Source organism: Palaemon carinicauda, chromosome 39, assembly GCF_036898095.1.
Source record: "Palaemon carinicauda isolate YSFRI2023 chromosome 39, ASM3689809v2, whole genome shotgun sequence".
Lineage (NCBI taxonomy): Eukaryota > Metazoa > Arthropoda > Malacostraca > Decapoda > Palaemonidae > Palaemon > Palaemon carinicauda.
In genome coordinates, this window is record NC_090763.1 from 44977899 (window position 1) to 44994891 (window position 16993).

The 16993-nt window shown below is 40.8% G+C and overlaps 1 long non-coding RNA gene across 1 annotated transcript in view; it reads right to left on the reverse strand.

The window, feature by feature from the left end:
• Positions 1–463: 463 nt before the first annotated feature.
• LOC137630844 (uncharacterized) overlaps positions 464–16993 on the reverse strand; it is a 112117-nt gene continuing 95587 nt past the window's right edge. The window contains exons 3-4 of the long non-coding RNA XR_011041775.1: positions 14977–15210; positions 464–1841 (exon numbers count right to left, since the gene is read on the reverse strand). This is a non-coding gene — a long non-coding RNA (uncharacterized lncRNA). The remainder of the gene's footprint in view (positions 1842–14976; positions 15211–16993) is intronic.

Here is a 16993-nt window from a genome sequence, read left to right on the forward strand (position 1 = left end):
GACTCTTTAGCTATGGTAAGAAGCTCTTCTAGGAGATGGAAACTCCACAATCAAACCATTGTTCTATAGGACAATAGTTTGGGTAGTGCCATAACCTCTGTACCATGGTCTTTCACTAACTTGGGGTACAGTTTTCATGCTTAATGGTACAGTCGGGCACAATTATCTATCTTATTTCTCTTCCTTTTTTTATAGTTTTTATAGTTTATATATGAAAGATTTACCTTCATGTTATGATTCTTAACATCTCTTGCAGTTTATTTCCTAGTTTCCTTTCCTCATCGGTCAATTTTTCCTGTTGAAGCCCTTGGGCTTATGGCATCCTACTTTTCCAACTAAGGTGTAGCTTAGCAAGTAATAATAATAATAATAATACAGTAATAATAATAATAATAGTAATAATAATAATAATAATAATAATAATAATAATAATAATATTATTATTATATATATACTCCTTGCAGGAGCCACATCCACAATGAAAACTACAAGGACTCTTACGAATGAAAGAGATCTTGGCCACTGCTGCAGCAGAACAATATTAAACCCTACAGTAATTGTTAACAGGCAGAACACATTTAGAGGATCTTGGCATACTAGGACAAGTCCTTTTCCTATCACATATTAAAAACGCGACACTCAAAATAATTGGAGAATTATTAGAAAAATAAGTGACCAATTCAGCTACAATTATTCTCAATCGAAATACAAACCACACTATTTGTTTTTGGATTAAATTTATCATGAGATAAAATTGCTTTGACTTTATCAAATTATTCAAATTATTCTTTCTCAGTTAAAAATCTTTTGCCGTGACTAAAACGCAATAATGAAAACTGAAACTTTCTACGATATATCAACTGAAATTTGTTTTTAAACAATAAGGTTTAACTAAAATGCAAATGCGTCCTGCTTATTAACAATATTATCAAAACGCAGATGGTCCTCCGCTTACAGACATTTGGAAATACGAACACAAATCCAACTGAAGTCGTAAATCTGAGGTATTGTATAAAAAGTTCATAATGAAATTCTATAACACTATCTGTTGACTTTTGCATCTGAACATCGTAGGTGTGCGAGTTGGGTGAAATTCTAACAAAATTCGACTCACAAACAGCTTCTTGGCACCTTTTAAGTTTATAAGCTGAAGACTCATAAAATAGTATAATACTGTATAAAGAACATGATGCCAAATAATTTCTAATAAAAAGAACAAAAAATAAGTTAAATCACATTGAACTGTAGATGCTTTTTGTTAAAGAAACAGTTAAAAAAAAAAAGTTGCGGGTTTGAGGTCTCCACTCAGGCGATCTACATCATTCTGCTTGGGCGACCATAAGCCGGCAGGGACTATCACTAGCCCCCTCTAACCTCTCCCCCAGGCGCCACCCTGGAGAGTAACCCCCCCCAGTAGAAGGTTTCACGCTATCCGCGTCCTGGCGGGGACGCGAACTCGGGACCTCTGAAACAGAAGCCCACGACGCTACCAACCTAACTATCCGGAATAGTTTTTAAACTATACGATCTATTAGACTTTACGACCTTACACAGTAATACTTTTTACCTGCTTTCACAAAATCTAATGTTACATGTACTGCAATATTTTTTTCCTAAGTACAAACTACACTACTTTAGTTCTCTTAAGACCATTAAACGCTATGTTAAATGAAAGAGGTAAGTACGGTACATTAATCTTGAAAAGCACAAATTGGCCCACTGGTTCAACTGGGCCACTCAGATGTGTTGCCTGAGTAAATCTACCGTAACTTCGTTGGAGTCTTCAGCGACAAGAGGGAGACAGTCCGTAAGTGGGACTCGACATCCTGAACGAAGGACTTCTGTAAAGGAAAATAAGGTTCTTTAAAAATGCTATTAGCTGTTAGCAAGTTCAGTACAGTCAACAACACACTCAAATAGCTAATCACTTTATCATAAAAACTATACTTTAATTACATGTAAATGAAACAATGATTTGAAGAAAAAAAAACCCACTAATTAAAATGTTTCATATAACCTGTTTAATTGCCACTTGGAGCATGCATTATTATAAACTTATGGGTGAAATATATTATTTCATAATTTTATAATACTGTAAATTTTTTCATCAAAAACCAATGTTTTCAGGTTAGCTTATTTTACGGAAGCAAAAACCTCTCATCACTGTAACATAATCATAGTATCACAGTAGTACGAACTTAAACTACAATCTATAAACTACTGTATTAGCCTCATAGGGTATAAATCATATAATAAATAAATCTAATAATTTAAATATAAGTAGTTATTAGTTAAGGATATTCGGTAACACACACACACTCTCTCTCTCTCTCTCTCTCTCTCTCTCTCTCTCTCTCTCTCTCTCTCTCTCTCTCTCTCTCTCTCTCTCTCTCTCTCAAAATTTAGTTTGACTAGGAAATGAGAAGTCCGCTGAAAAAGAAATAAAGATAATAAAATAAGATGAAAATGGTACTAAAGCTGATTGCATGAAATTTCAATCTTTTCAAATTTTGTGATGCAAGAAATCTAAGAATTTTTAATCAGACAACAATTACGGTATTATAATAATCACATTCACAGTTATTATTGGATTTCTTTTCAATAATCAATTTGGGCTAATTACACAGAAAATTTGGCTTTAAAAGGAATCTGACGCAAAATTTAATTTGCGAAAATGTACTTGCGTCAACGTCATTGCGACACTTTTTCAACTTTAGCATAATTGCATTGAGCGTCGATGAAATGGTCATTAAGTCATAGATGCAATGGTGCAATGGCAAAACTGGTGACGGATATACCCAGGACTGAGTATGGCTACTTATTTTGAGGACTTATGGTTGAAATCATTTTGCTTGAATTGTGTATCAAGTATTGCAAGAGGAAAATTCATAATATTTATTGTACATGTATCAGTATCAATTAGGGAAGATAAACTACAAATCTCAAAAATAATTTGTATTTTTCCTAGCTATAAAAACACGAGTCATTTCAATAGGGAGTCTTCCTTGGGTGGGAGGAAGTCCCAATGGCAGGAAAAGGCTGTCTGTTTGAACCTCGGCCCAGAGCCTGGCCCCGATACGAGGTAGGGGCATACCTAAATATTCAAGTTATGTTATCCCTCCTCAACAAAGAAAGTAATATGCTTTGAAACAAACAATCACATGTATTATAAAATCGTAGCTATATTCTTTAAGGTTTGATTCAAAGAAATGTCCTCACCTGCTTGAGTGTCTACCAGTGCTAATACTCCCAAGCCCACAAGAGTTAGGATGGGGCAAAAGGTTACTTACATTTGGCATTAAGTACTAATAAGTAACAGATGAGTTGACACTAGGATAATTGTGCTGCAGAAGCATAGTTTCTACATTGACTATTGGACAGCCACTACAGGTGGCCTGGGTCTTCTAGGCACCGGTTGATTCTTCTGGAGAGCTATGTTTGTGACACGACAATGGATGTCATGACCCCTGGAAGAGGCCCTGGAAGACGCTTCTCCCAAAGGGTTTATAAACCTCATGATAGTCTCTAGCAGTCAAAGAGAAATGGTACTTTCTGTTACTCTTTTCTCCTTTCATCAAATCTTGACAAATAGATTAGAGACACCAGAAACACAAAGTATAGTCTTTATCAAATAGAGACTCACTGCCCCAACAAGGCATAGTAGTAAATCCACTACATCATCAGTCACCTCCTTGAGTGATGAAAGAATGAGTCAAATCACTTGTCACAAAAAGGTGGATTTTAGGTCTTACGGGAAGCTATGGTTGCGGCTAGCCCATGAATATTGTGAGCCATTGAAGTTGCCACAGTAATCATGTCTCCAAAGGATTTGAAAGCTCTATTAATAGCCTCTCTATCAATGTCTACCGAGTGGTTATTGCAAAATGCTAAGGTTATGGCAACAACACGAATGTTATGGGCTTTGGTAGGGGCTCCATTCGATGCTTCTCCTCAAGATATAAGCCCTCATAACCACTTCTCAAAACCAGAAAGGGATTGCGATTTCAGACCCTCCCTTCTTGTTCGACTTGTGCTAACAAACATGATAGGAAAGGTCAGGCAGTAGGAAACAGTCCTTTTGAAGTATAAGCAAACTGCCCTTATGGGACAAAGTAGCAAACAAACAGGATCATCAGTTATACCTCCTTTAATACTGATATTGTAAAAGTCAAATCTGATATCATTAATAGCAGCATTTTGGATCTTAGCTGCAAATTTTGTAAGGAAAGTAAATGACAGATCTTTCCACCTGCTGGGGTGTGAAAAAAGATAAGATAGGTTATGTAGTTTGCTCCCTCTTTGATGAAACTAGAGCTAAATGGATGACTGTCGGCAAGAAACCACCGATTACACAACACCTCCCAGTCATCTGAGCACAGGGAGGTTCTCCAAAGATGACAATATGTCAGAAAAGACTCGCACCTTTTCTAAAATACAATGCTTCACCTGGACACAAATACTGACAAATCTGCTATAATCATAAATGACGAAGGATCTGGATCCAAGTGTAGATCCTGACGGGATTGGTTCCTATTGAGAAATTCACTTGAAGCTCTTTCCCTTCTCTGGAATCTCTTCCTGTTCCCTGAGAGACTGACTTGCAAGCAAAGGATATTGACAAAAATCTGTCGTGCTACATTCTGGTAACATAAATTCGTAATATGACTGTGAATGAAGAAACAGTTTAACATATTTCTTAACCAGGGAATGATGAAAAATAGATCGTTGCAATTTAACATTATTCCTTAAATAATTGGTTTTGTTCCCCAACTCTCCACTCGAAAATTAATTATATTCATGATATGAATAAAGAGAAAGATCTAATCCCTGTTGTTTAACTGATACCTAGTCATGATAAGTCAGGAGATACTGTTTTGCACTCACTTAAATAATATCAATATAATGTTCTAAGCTGTTAAAAAGCGAAGATTCGTTGTTATATTCTGACGGTTTTAACAATGAATATCTGGAGAATCTAAAATCTTGAAAATTTTCCCAATACAGGTATTAAGTCTCTGGATGCATTGCAAAAAAAACATAACTTAATTTTAGATTGGGTGGCCTTCCGGAGAATCCCAAATTATCATAGATACTGATTTAGTACTCGTTAGAAAGTCCCAATCTTGGAACAAAGCAAACAAACATCCAATTGCTACGGTGCAACCATACATTGTTGCCATATCAACCAGTTTTCCTCGATATAGCTTTATATATAATTTAAATATTTCATTAATAGTTGGAAATACTGATAGGCTGGAAAAATATTAAGTCGTCGTTTCCTACTGAGAATACTGACCCCAACCCCCAATCACAGACGCAAAGCCACCGTAATAGACCCCCACCCCCAACCAAGCATAAATCATCACTGGTTTTTATTGTTTATAATGCGTTTGTGATAATAAAAAAATTACCCAGACAACCTTTAACCAAGGCAGTCTGTCAATCCCTAGAGTGGATTGTTCAGGTAAGGAGGAAATATCAACAGTTGAATAAGAAAATAAATAAACCTTTGAACACTAATACATTTGCCTCTGGTGCTAGTGCAGTAGATCGGTGTCAAATACATACCTGATCCCTAAGACTGGAAGATTAAGGCAAATGCAGTAGTTTTCTTAAGGCACTGCAGAGACCAAGAATAGACACTTGTGCATTGTGGTAATTATTAAGGGAAGATCAAAACTTAGGTGGCACAAAGGGGAGAAGATAATTGAAGAGGAATGGGAAATGAAAGAAACACATACAAGAGGAAATAAGAGCAATCAAAGATTTCCGTCTTCCACCAATGAATATTGCCAACATTTTACTTGAGTCTACGAACATTCCCTCACACTTTTCACATGCTGACTGTACAGTAGATAGTGCAATAATGATCCAGAATTGTGATCTTGATCCGTATGACCTCCAAATTTTCATGGTTTCTTATGATGAATACTGTAATACAGTTAACTCCCCATTGTCACGAGTTCTATTAACCCGATTATGAAGTTAATAGTCCAAATTTATTGAGATATATTCTGTTAACATGAAATGTTCGATGTTACGCGAGTTGAACTTCCAGCCTAAGAGCAAGAGTGAGAGCGAGAGAGGTTAATAAGAATCTATTTAAGCTTACAAACAAATAAATTTTAGTTTTTAATATAGTAACAAAAAAGTAATCTAATTTTACAAATAAATCTACATCCATATTTCTAAATGTAGATGTTTATAATTTAGCAACTCTTTATTTGTGAATCTGGTTTGCTCTAAGATAGTAGAAAATGGAAAAATTTTGTAAGGTTGAATAACAAATTAAGTTATAAAAATAATATTGCGATAGTATAAAATAAACTTGATTGTTACATTTACCAGTATTTATACAGTATTCAATATTTTTGTTTACATCGCCTATGTAGAAGGCTGTGGATCGACAGCGTCAAGTCAACAGCTGATTCGTATGTTGTTGTTGTTGTTGTTTGATACGTACTTTAATAAGAAAATGGTCGAGAGTTGGTTGAACAGTGTTCTTCTTTTTTCAAGGATTACATGATAGGGAGCAATATCACATCAACAATACTCTGTTAACTATATGAGAGTATAATCGTAATACTGTCGGGACCTTGAAAACAGCTGACAAAAAAACCAAAATAAAAACAATCTCTAATTGCTATTATTATACATCTTGAATTGTTAACAGAAAAGTACGAAAAAATTATTAAACGAAGTTCAGATAACATAGAAAACCATAGTTATTTAGACATCTTTCAGTTCATATATGTTATGTTGTTGGCTAAAGCTACGGATCAGCTGACGAAATCGAAAGACATCTTAATCCCTGCCTATGATCGAACATAAATTTAAGCAAATAAAAGTTTATGTTGTGTAGTGTTTATCTGACACTTTCTAAAGAAACAAAGATTTCTGTTAAATCTGTTCTATGTGTGTACAGTAAAGTACCTTTGAGAGAGAGAGAGAGAGAGAGAGAGAGAGAGAGAGAGAGAGAGAGAGAGAGAAAATGTAGTGACATGCCTAATAATAACAACTTTAAAAGAAATGTATGAAAACCATATAAAATTAATTGTAAATAAATAGGCATGACATTAAAAGGAAAAAATGTAATGACCTGTTATTTAATTACCAAAATGAAAGAAAAATAAATTGCTATTGTGTTTGATATGAGTAGTAGCATTGTGCGTTCCTACATACCAGAAAGTGCTGTTCATTGTTTTTTTAAGTTGAATAAGAACTTGTTGATATAACATTAATTGTAAATAAATGATTATTAGATTAAAAGGAAAAATATGTAACAATCTGTTATTTATCTACCAAAAGGAAAGAAAAATAAATCGCTAATGTGTTTGATATACATACATAGTAGCATTGTGCGTTTGTACAAACAATAGTTTTGTTTATTGTGTTTTTAACTTAAAAATGTACTTAATGATAAAAAATTCATTGTAAATAAATAATCATGAGATTAAAATGAGAATATATATAGATGAGAGAGAGAGAGAGAGAGAGAGAGAGAGAGAGAGAGAGAGAGAGAGAGAGAGAGAGAGAGAGAGAGGAGGATGGGGACGGGAGCGAGGCAGGCGACAGCCGACAGTGGTGAGGAGAGTGATGCGTCGGTGTGAATGTACATGGGTAATAACTTATTTTACTATAAAATAAATACAATTAGAGTAAAAATGTGCGTTTTTATTGTTTCTGTGACCTTCAAACACATCAATGTGTTTTTTTCAATATTAAACTTACCCGATAATCATGTAGCTGTCAACTCCGTTGCCCGACAGAATTCTATGGAGGGATACGCCAGCTATCACAATACTAGAAGGGGGTGTACTTACCAGCGCCACCTGTGGCCAGGTACTATAGTACTTCTTGTTGACACCTCCTCAATTTTTCCTCTGTCGTGCTTCCGGCAAGACGTTCTGGGATACGCTTATGATCTTCGAGTATTTTCACGGCTAATTGGTGAAGTATTCTCTCAGATTTCGGCTGTCGCTTTACTGGAAACCTTCTTATATTAGCTAGATAGCTTTTATATAGTCCTGATTAACGGTTAACGATCTTTTGCTTGATTTTGGAACCCCCCTTGGCTAACTCTTTGGATTCAAGATGTCTGACATTTCGCAAGCCCCCTCCCATAGACGATGTAGGTCTTGTAATAGGCGTATTCCGAAGGCCTCGGTAGATCCTCACACCGCTTGTTCTGACTGTAGGGACAGGCCCTGTCAGTTAGAAAATCGATGTGAGGAATGCGCCGGACTTTCGGAACTTGAATTTGTCCGTCTTTTGAAATATTCAACTAAGTTAGAGAGAGGTAGAGTTAGGAGGAGTTCTTCTCACTCTTCACTTTTTTCCTCACCTCATGATCCCCTACCTTTTCCTACCCCTGTAGTGGCTACCCCCGAACCTACTATTTGCCCTCCGCCTGATATGTCTGTTGTTTTGCGTGCTATTCAGGCCTTAGGCGATAAAGTAGAGTCAGTGGTAAGTGATCATAAGTCTCTTATGGCCGAAGTCAAGGAACTTAAGGTCAAGAGTGCAGTGGGTGGAATTAGTGCCAGTGCTGTGATGAGTGCTAGTGTCAGTGCAGTGCCAAGTGCTAGTGTCAGTGTCAGTGTGGTGCGTGAGGATACTTCTGTGCGAGCCAGTCGTCCTCCCAGTCCGGGACCTCTTGCAAGCTCCCAAGCCCAGGGGAGAAGCAATGTCGAAGGGCATAAGGGTTCGGCAGGCCTTGATCGGCGCACAGAAGTATCCTCGGTGGTTGCGGGCGTGTCTTCCAAAGACCGTCACTCCCACCTGCAGACGATTGAGCCCGTCTTTTTCTCGTCCGCTGATCAACTGTCAGGGAAGAAACGTTGGACTCAGGTCTCGAGACCACTTAAACGCAGAGTCCAGTCCGCGAGTGCTCAGCCGGGCTGCAGTCATTGGCTCAGCTCTGACTCGCCGCAGTCTTCAGTCGACTGCACTCCGCCCAAGAGGAGTAAGGTTCTGCCACAACAGAGCTCTACTGTTAAGGCTTTACCTCAGCCTACTGTAGTTTCTGCCGACCCCAAGTGGACTCTACTACAGTCCATGCAAGCACAGCTTTCGGACTTGATGCGTGAGTGTCGGGCTGAGAATGTTGCGCCTCCGCCTCCGCCTGCACTCTCTCCGCCTGCGCTCGCTCCGCCTGCGCTCGCTCCGCCTGATCGCAGTACCACCTGCCAGGCGTACGATGTTGAGCCACGTTCTGTGTTTGCTGTTCCCAGTGGTGTACAGCCTCCGCCTTCCTTAAGGCAACCTCTACAATGGGATCAGGAGGATTATACCTCTCTTCCTCCGCTTCCACTTGCTGCTCCACCAGTGTTGCAACACTCGGTTGAGGTACAACAACCTCTCCCATCCATGAGTCAGTCTCCTCAGCTCTCGCTGCAGCGAGCTCAACCCTCCACAAGGCAAGCACCAACACACCTTAGCCTTGCGCCTCAGGAGCCTCAGCTTGCGAGACATTTACCACGTTCTGCGCAGCCTCTACCTCATCACGCTCCGCTCACACCGCAGGAACAGGAACTTGCTACTCCGCTTCCGCCAACTGCTCAGCAAGCGCAACTCTTGGGTTCAGCCACTCATGCCAGGAGTCAGCCTCCTCCACCCATGCGCCTTCCTTCTGCTTCGTCTTTTGTTCAGCCTTTGCAGTCTGAGCCTCAGGTTTTCCCTCAACAGATTCTTGAAGAGGAAACCTCTAATATTGTTGTTCCTACTCGTTCTGACTCTGCTGTTCAGCATACTTGTCCGATCTCTCCGCTACACTCTGGTGATGAGGCGTCTGATGATGAGGCGGCACACCTGGATCCCTCGTCAGACGTGGATGAATCCAAGCCTTCTCCACAGTCTATTGACTTTCGTAAGGTCTTGGCTCTGCTTAGGGAGGTTTACCCAGACCACTTTGTCTCTGCTATTCCCCGCTCTCCACCATCTGAGTTTTCGCTGGGCATACAGCCAGCTAAGTCCACCTATACTAAGCTAGTCCTAGCAAGGTCCTCTAAGAGAGCGTTAAGGATCTTAGGGGAGTGGCTGCAGACTAAGCAACACCTTGGCAAAACTTCTTTCATGTTTCCTCCGACTAAGCTCACTTCGAAAGCGAGCGTTTGGTATGCCACAGGAGAGGCACCAGGCTTGGGAGTACCTGCCTCTGCCCAGGCTGACTTCTCAAGTCGTAGACTCGCCTCGGAGAACTGCAATGAGGCGCTCTAAGGTTTGTTGGACCTTCTCAGACCTTGATCACTTACTGAAGGGCGTATTTAGAGCATTTGAGATGTTCAACTTTCTAGACTGGTGCCTGGGAGCCCTCAGCAAGAAGACCTCCCCTGCGGACAAGGATTCTGCCATGCTATTAATGTCCTGCATGGATAAGGCCATTAGAGATGGATCTGGTGAGCTTGCGTCGATGTTTGTATCAGGGGTTCTGAAGAAAAGGGAACAGCTGTGTACCTTCCTTTCCTCCAGCATTACACCTTGTCAAAGGTCACAACTCCTTTTCGCTCCGCTCTCGAAGTTCCTCTTCCCCGAAGAGCTGGTTAAGGACTTGTCTGCTGCCCTGATACAAAAGGACACACATGATCTTGTAGCCTCATCGGCTCGTAAGTCTAAGGTTGCTACCTCAGTCCCCAGGACTTATCGCTCCCCAGTGGCTGATACCCCTGCTACGAGGTTCATACCGCCCTTTCGTGGTAGAGCCCCCAGCCGAGGAAGCTCCCGTCCAGACTCTTCCAGGAGCAAGTCTAGGAAAGGCTCCAAGGCCTCTAAAGGAAAAAACTGACTCTCCGCATCTCCAGACAGCAGTAGGAGCCAGACTCAAGAGCTTCTGGCAAGCCTGGGAAAAGAGAGGTGCAGACGCCCAGTCTGTCAGTTGGCTGAGGGAGGGTTACAGGATTCCATTCTGCCTCAAACCACCTCTGACCACATCTCCCATCAACCTCTCTCCCAACTACAAAGAAGAGGACAAGAGGCTAGCGTTGCACCAGGAGGTATCGCTACTTGTGCAGAAGAAGGCAGTGGTTATAGTCCGGGACCATCAATCCCCGGGCTTCTACAACCGTCTCTTTCTAGTGGCCAAGAAGACAGGAGGTTGGAGACCGGTGCTGGACGTCAGCGCGCTCAACGCGTATGTCACCAAGCAGACGTTCACGATGGAGACGACGAAGTCGGTCCTAGCAGCGGTCAGGCAGGAGGACTGGATGGTCTCGTTGGACTTGAAAGATGCCTACTTTCACGTTCCTATTCATCCAGACTCCCAACCTTTCCTGAGATTCGTTTTTGGAAAGGTTGTCTACCAATTCCAAGCCCTGTGTTTTGGCCTAAGCACAGCTCCTATGGTGTTCACTCTTCTGATGAGGAATTTAGCAAAATTCCTCCACTTATCGGACATCAGAGCCTCCCTCTACTTAGACGACTGGCTGTTGAGAGCCTCCACGAGTCGTCGCTGTCTGGAGAGTCTCAACTGGACTTTGGACTTAATCAGAGAACTGGGTCTGTTAGTCAACATAGAAAAGTCTCAGCTCATTCCCTCCCAATCCATTGTGTACCTGGGAATGGAGATTCGGAGTCAGGATTTTCGGGCTTTTCCATCGGCCCCCAGGATAAGCCAAGCCCTAGAGTGCATCATGAGCATGCTGAAGAGGAGCAGTTGCTCGGTGAGACAGTGGATGAGTCTCACAGGGACCCTTTCATCACTGGCCCTGTTCGTCGAGCTAGGGAGACTCCACCTCCGCCCTCTTCAATTCCATCTTGCAGCTCATTGGGACAAGGGTTCGACTCTCGAAGCAGTCTCTATCCCAATCACCCAAGAGATGAAGACCACTCTCTTGTGGTGGAAGAACAATCTCCTTCTCAGGGAGGGCCTATCGTTGGCTATTCAGACCCCCAATCTTCATCTCTTCTCAGATGCATCGGACTCGGGCTGGGGTGCGACCTTGAACGGACGGGAATGCTCGGGAACGTGGAACGAGGAACAGGGAATGCTCCACATCAACTGCAAGGAGCTACTAGCAGTTCATTTAGCCCTGCTGAACTTCAAGTCCCTCCTGCTAGGCAAAGTGGTGGAGGTGAACTCAGACAACACCACAGCCTTGGCTTACATCTCCAAGCAAGGAGGGACCCATTCGAGGAGCCTATACGAGATCGCAAGGGACCTCCTCATTTGGTCAAGAGGTCTAAACCTCACTTTGGTCACAAGGTTCATTCAGGGCAATATGAACGTCTCAGCAGATCGCCTAAGCAGAAGGAACCAGGTCATCCCCACGGAATGGACCCTCCACAAGAGTGTGTGCAACAGACTTTGGACCTTGTGGGGTCAACCTACCATAGATCTGTTTGCCACCTCCATAACCAAGAGACTTCCGCTGTACTGTTCCCCAGTTCCAGACCCTGCAGCAGTTCATGTGGATGCTTTTCTACTGAACTGGTCCCATCTCGACCTTTACGCATTCCCACCGTTCAAGATAATAAACAAAGTTCTGCAGAAATTCATCTCGCACGAAGGGACACGGCTGACGCTGGTTGCTCCCCTTTGGCCTGCAAGAGAATGGTTCACAGAGGTACTTCAATGGCTAGTCGACATCCCCAGGACTCTACCTCTAAGAGTGGACCTTCTACGTCAACCTCACGTAGACAGGTTGCACCCAAACCTCCACGCTCTTCGGCTGACTGCCTTCAGACTGTCGAAAGATTCGCTAGAGCTAGAGGCTTTTCGAAGGAGGCAGCCAGTGCGATTGCCAGAGCAAGAAGGGTTTCCACTCGTAGAGTCTACCAATCTAAGTGGGAAGTCTTCCGGAGCTGGTGTAGAGCCAATTCAGTATCCTCTACCAATACCTCTGTGACCCAAATAGCTGACTTCCTTCTACATCTTAGGAATGAGAGATCCCTTTCAGCCCCTACGATTAAAGGGTATAGGAGTATGTTGGCTTCAGTTCTCCGCCACAGAGGTTTGGACCTTTCTTCCAACAAGGACCTTCAAGACATCCTTAAGTCTTTTGAGACGTCTAAAGAGCGTCGTCTATCCACTCCAGGCTGGAACCTAGACGTAGTCTTAAGGTTCCTTATGTCACCTAGGTTCGAACCTCTCCAGTCAGCTTCCTTCAAGGACCTTACCCTCAAGACTCTTTTTCTCGTCTGCCTTGCAACAGCTAAGAGAGTCAGTGAGGTTCATGCCTTCAGCAAGAACATTGGTTTAACGACCGAATCTGCAACATGTTCTTTTCAGCTCGGATTCCTAGCAAAGAACGAACTTCCTTCACGTCCTTGGCCTAGATCGTTTGAAATACCTAGCCTCTCCAACATGGTAGGTAACGAACTAGAGAGAGTTCTTTGCCCTGTCAGAGCTCTCAAGTATTATCTTAAGAGGTCTAAACCTATTCGAGGACAGTCAGAAGCCTTATGGTGTGCCATCAAGAAACCGTCGAGGCCCATGTCCAAGAACGGGGTTTCGTATTATATAAGGCTTCTGATTAGAGAAGCCCATTCTCACTTAAAGGAGGAAGACCTTGCATTGCTGAAGGTAAGGACCCACGAAGTAAGAGCCGTAGCTACTTCGATGGCCTTTAATAAAAACCGTTCTCTGCAGAGCATAATGGATGCAACCTATTGGAGGAGCAAGTCAGTGTTTGCATCATTTTATCTTAAAGATGTCCAGTCTCTTTACGAGAACTGCTACACCCTGGGACCATTCGTAGCAGCGAGTGCAGTAGTAGGTGAGGGCTCAGCCACTACATTCCCTTAATCCCATAACCTTTTTTTAACCTTTCTCTTGAATGCTTTTATTGTTGTTTTTATGGTTGTTACGGTAGGCTAAGAAGCCTTCCGCATCCTTTTGATTTGGCGGGTGGTCTATTCATTCTTGAGAAGCGCCTGGGTTAGAGGTTTTGTAGAGGTCCTTTAGTAGGGGTTGCAACCCTATATACTTTAGCACCTTTGGGTTGATTCAGCCTCCAAGAGGAACGCTGCGCTCAGTAAGGAAGACGAACTTAAAAAAGAGGCAGAGTAACGGTTCAATTCGACTTCCTTACCAGGTACTTATTATTTCATTGTTATTTGAGATAACTGTTATATGAAATATGGGATACTTAGCTATCCTTTAATCTTGTACACTGGTTTTCACCCACCCCCCTGGGTGTGAATCAGCTACATGATTATCGGGTAAGTTTAATATTGAAAAATGTTATTTTTATTAGTAAAATAAATTTTTGAATATACTTACCCGATAATCATGATTTAATCGACCCTCCCTTCCTCCCCATAGAGAACCAGTGGACCGAGGAAAAATTGAGGAGGTGTCAACAAGAAGTACTATAGTACCTGGCCACAGGTGGCGCTGGTAAGTACACCCCCTTCTAGTATTGTGATAGCTGGCGTATCCCTCCATAGAATTCTGTCGGGCAACGGAGTTGACAGCTACATGATTATCGGGTAAGTATATTCAAAAATTTATTTTACTAATAAAAATAACATGTTTCAAGTTTCATAGTAACAAAATCCCAAAATAGACAGACTCCCAATGTCCAGGAACGTAACATCCCTTATTACCATAATTTCTTTTGGAGAAATTATATTCCATTAACACTGCATCTCCATGAACATAACCCTCATGTTAACGTGGAGTTAACTGTATCTATCCATTGTTAAAATTTGGTGAAAATCCAATGTGCCAATTTCTTTTGAAATAATCTTTAAAATTGTGGAAAACGCAAATCCGGATCTAAGATCTTGATCTGGTATTTGAATCATCTCCAATAATTAATGGAGTTGTCAATGGTCTAAGATCTATCAGTGGTGAAAATTCTGTCAAAATCCATCAAGTAGTTTTGAAATAGTCCTGTCCACTGACACACAGTCAAATAAATAGATAAATAAATTGACTTGATTTTATAACCTCCTCAAATGACAAGGGTTTGTGCAGTATTCGCGTAGGAACAAACTAATAACAATAACGTAATTCCAGTTCTATCAATGACTTACCGCCACATGCTCAGTATCCAGATGACAAAAACTCATTCTTCGTTTCCTTCTGCTCTTAGAGTATTTGCATCTTGTCAATTGTTCTCATAGAAAACCACAGCCAGCAGATCACAAGTGCAAGGGAGGGATAAAGGGGCAGCCCAAGCCTAGGTCTAGTGGGCCCAAAATTCAGGTCTCAAGTTGGAGCCAGAAGGAATATCCTATTCTTCTTACATTCAATTTCAGCTGATCAGCCTGGAATAAAATATGTATCAGATTAGGGGCATTTTAATCTCTTGCCAACTCAAAGGGTAATACAATAGTCTTACTAATTAATCAACATCTAAAAAATCTATTAACTGTTCTATTTAATGGTCTACAAAATATCTGCTGCTGTGCTGCACTTCAAGATAAATGTAGGTAAAGTAATCTTTCTCTAAAATTAAAATTATATTACAAAAAATTATTTGATGACAACCCTCAATACGTTCTACTTGAGACTAACACATCTGTATTATCTACATCTCTTAAATATCTGATTGATTTTTACATGTGGGTTATCTCAAGTTTGTTTTTTATATATAAATACTATAACCCTACAATTGGATACAACTTGTGCCAGGCAATGGTTGATGATGATTCAATAGGTAGACCTATAGGCTCCCTCAAACCTCCCACCCTTAGCTCACAAGGATGGTGAAGTTGCAGACACTACAAGAAACTATCGATCTTGAGCGAGTCTCGAACTCCAGTTCAAGAGATAGTTAGGCAGGGATGTTTCCAATAAGCTACTTCAATCTAAAATGCTACCTTTAAAATCCTATTAAGAATATAAGAAGAATTAAAATGGTATGTCGAGGGGAAGGCAAAAGAGATGAGAAGTAACTGCTATTATTCTGAGATTGTCATACAGATCATAATCTAACACAGGTGTGAGAGACTTTGATTAAAAATTCATCTTTGTGAATATGGCCCTGTTTACTTTCTTGAATATTCACTATTATTATTATTATTATTATTATTATTACTTGCTAAATTACAATATTAGTTAGAAACTCAGGATGCTATAAGGCCAAAGGGTCCACGGTGAAAATAGCCCAGTAAGGAAACAAAGACAGATAGCATAGTGTCCCTGAGTGTACCCCAAGACAGAGAACGCTCACCCCAAACAGTGGAACACCAGGATACAGAGGCTATGGCACTACCCAAGAGAAGGGAACATAGCTTTGATTTTGGAATGTCTTTCTCCTAGAATAGCTGCTTACCATAGCAAAAGAGTCTCTTCTATCCTTACCATGAGGAAAGTAGACAGTGAACAATTACAGTGCAGAAGTTAACCCCTTGAGTGAAAAACTTTTCAGTTATCATAGTGTTGTCAGGTGTGTGAGGTAAGATGCAAATGTGTAAAGAATAGGCCAGACTATTCAGTGTATATGTAGGCAAAGAAAAAATGAGCCATAACTAGAAAGGGATCCAGGGAAAGTACCCAATAACTCTCTGGCGGTAGTATCTCACCAAACCGTTTTTTAGCATTGTCAGAATTTTCTCATTTTTGAATAGGTGAAATCACTTGAGAAAACTTCTCAAGAAAATATTTTTCCTGATTAAATTATTTCATCAAGTGAAATAAACTAAACAAAGATCTGAGTCAACATTACGACTTTTGAGAAAATATTTCACTCATTCACCTAATAAAGTGAAATAATTACACAATTTTACGGTAAAAGAACTTCAGAAGTTCTGCAGCGAATGTTATTATGCTGAACGGACTGATATAGGTCTCTCATAGTTTATGTATGACAGATCTATTTTAGCACTGATGCTGACTCTTAGTTATTTTATATTGATTCTTAATTATTTCTCATGTAGTTTATACATTTCCTTTCCTCACTTGGCGATTTATTCCTGTTGGAGCCCTTGGGCTTGTAGCCTCCTGCTTTTCCAACTAGGGTTGTAGCTTAACTAATCAGAACGACAATAATAATCATATATCAAACAACCTCTGAAGACATAGTAATAAACATGCTTAAGACAATAA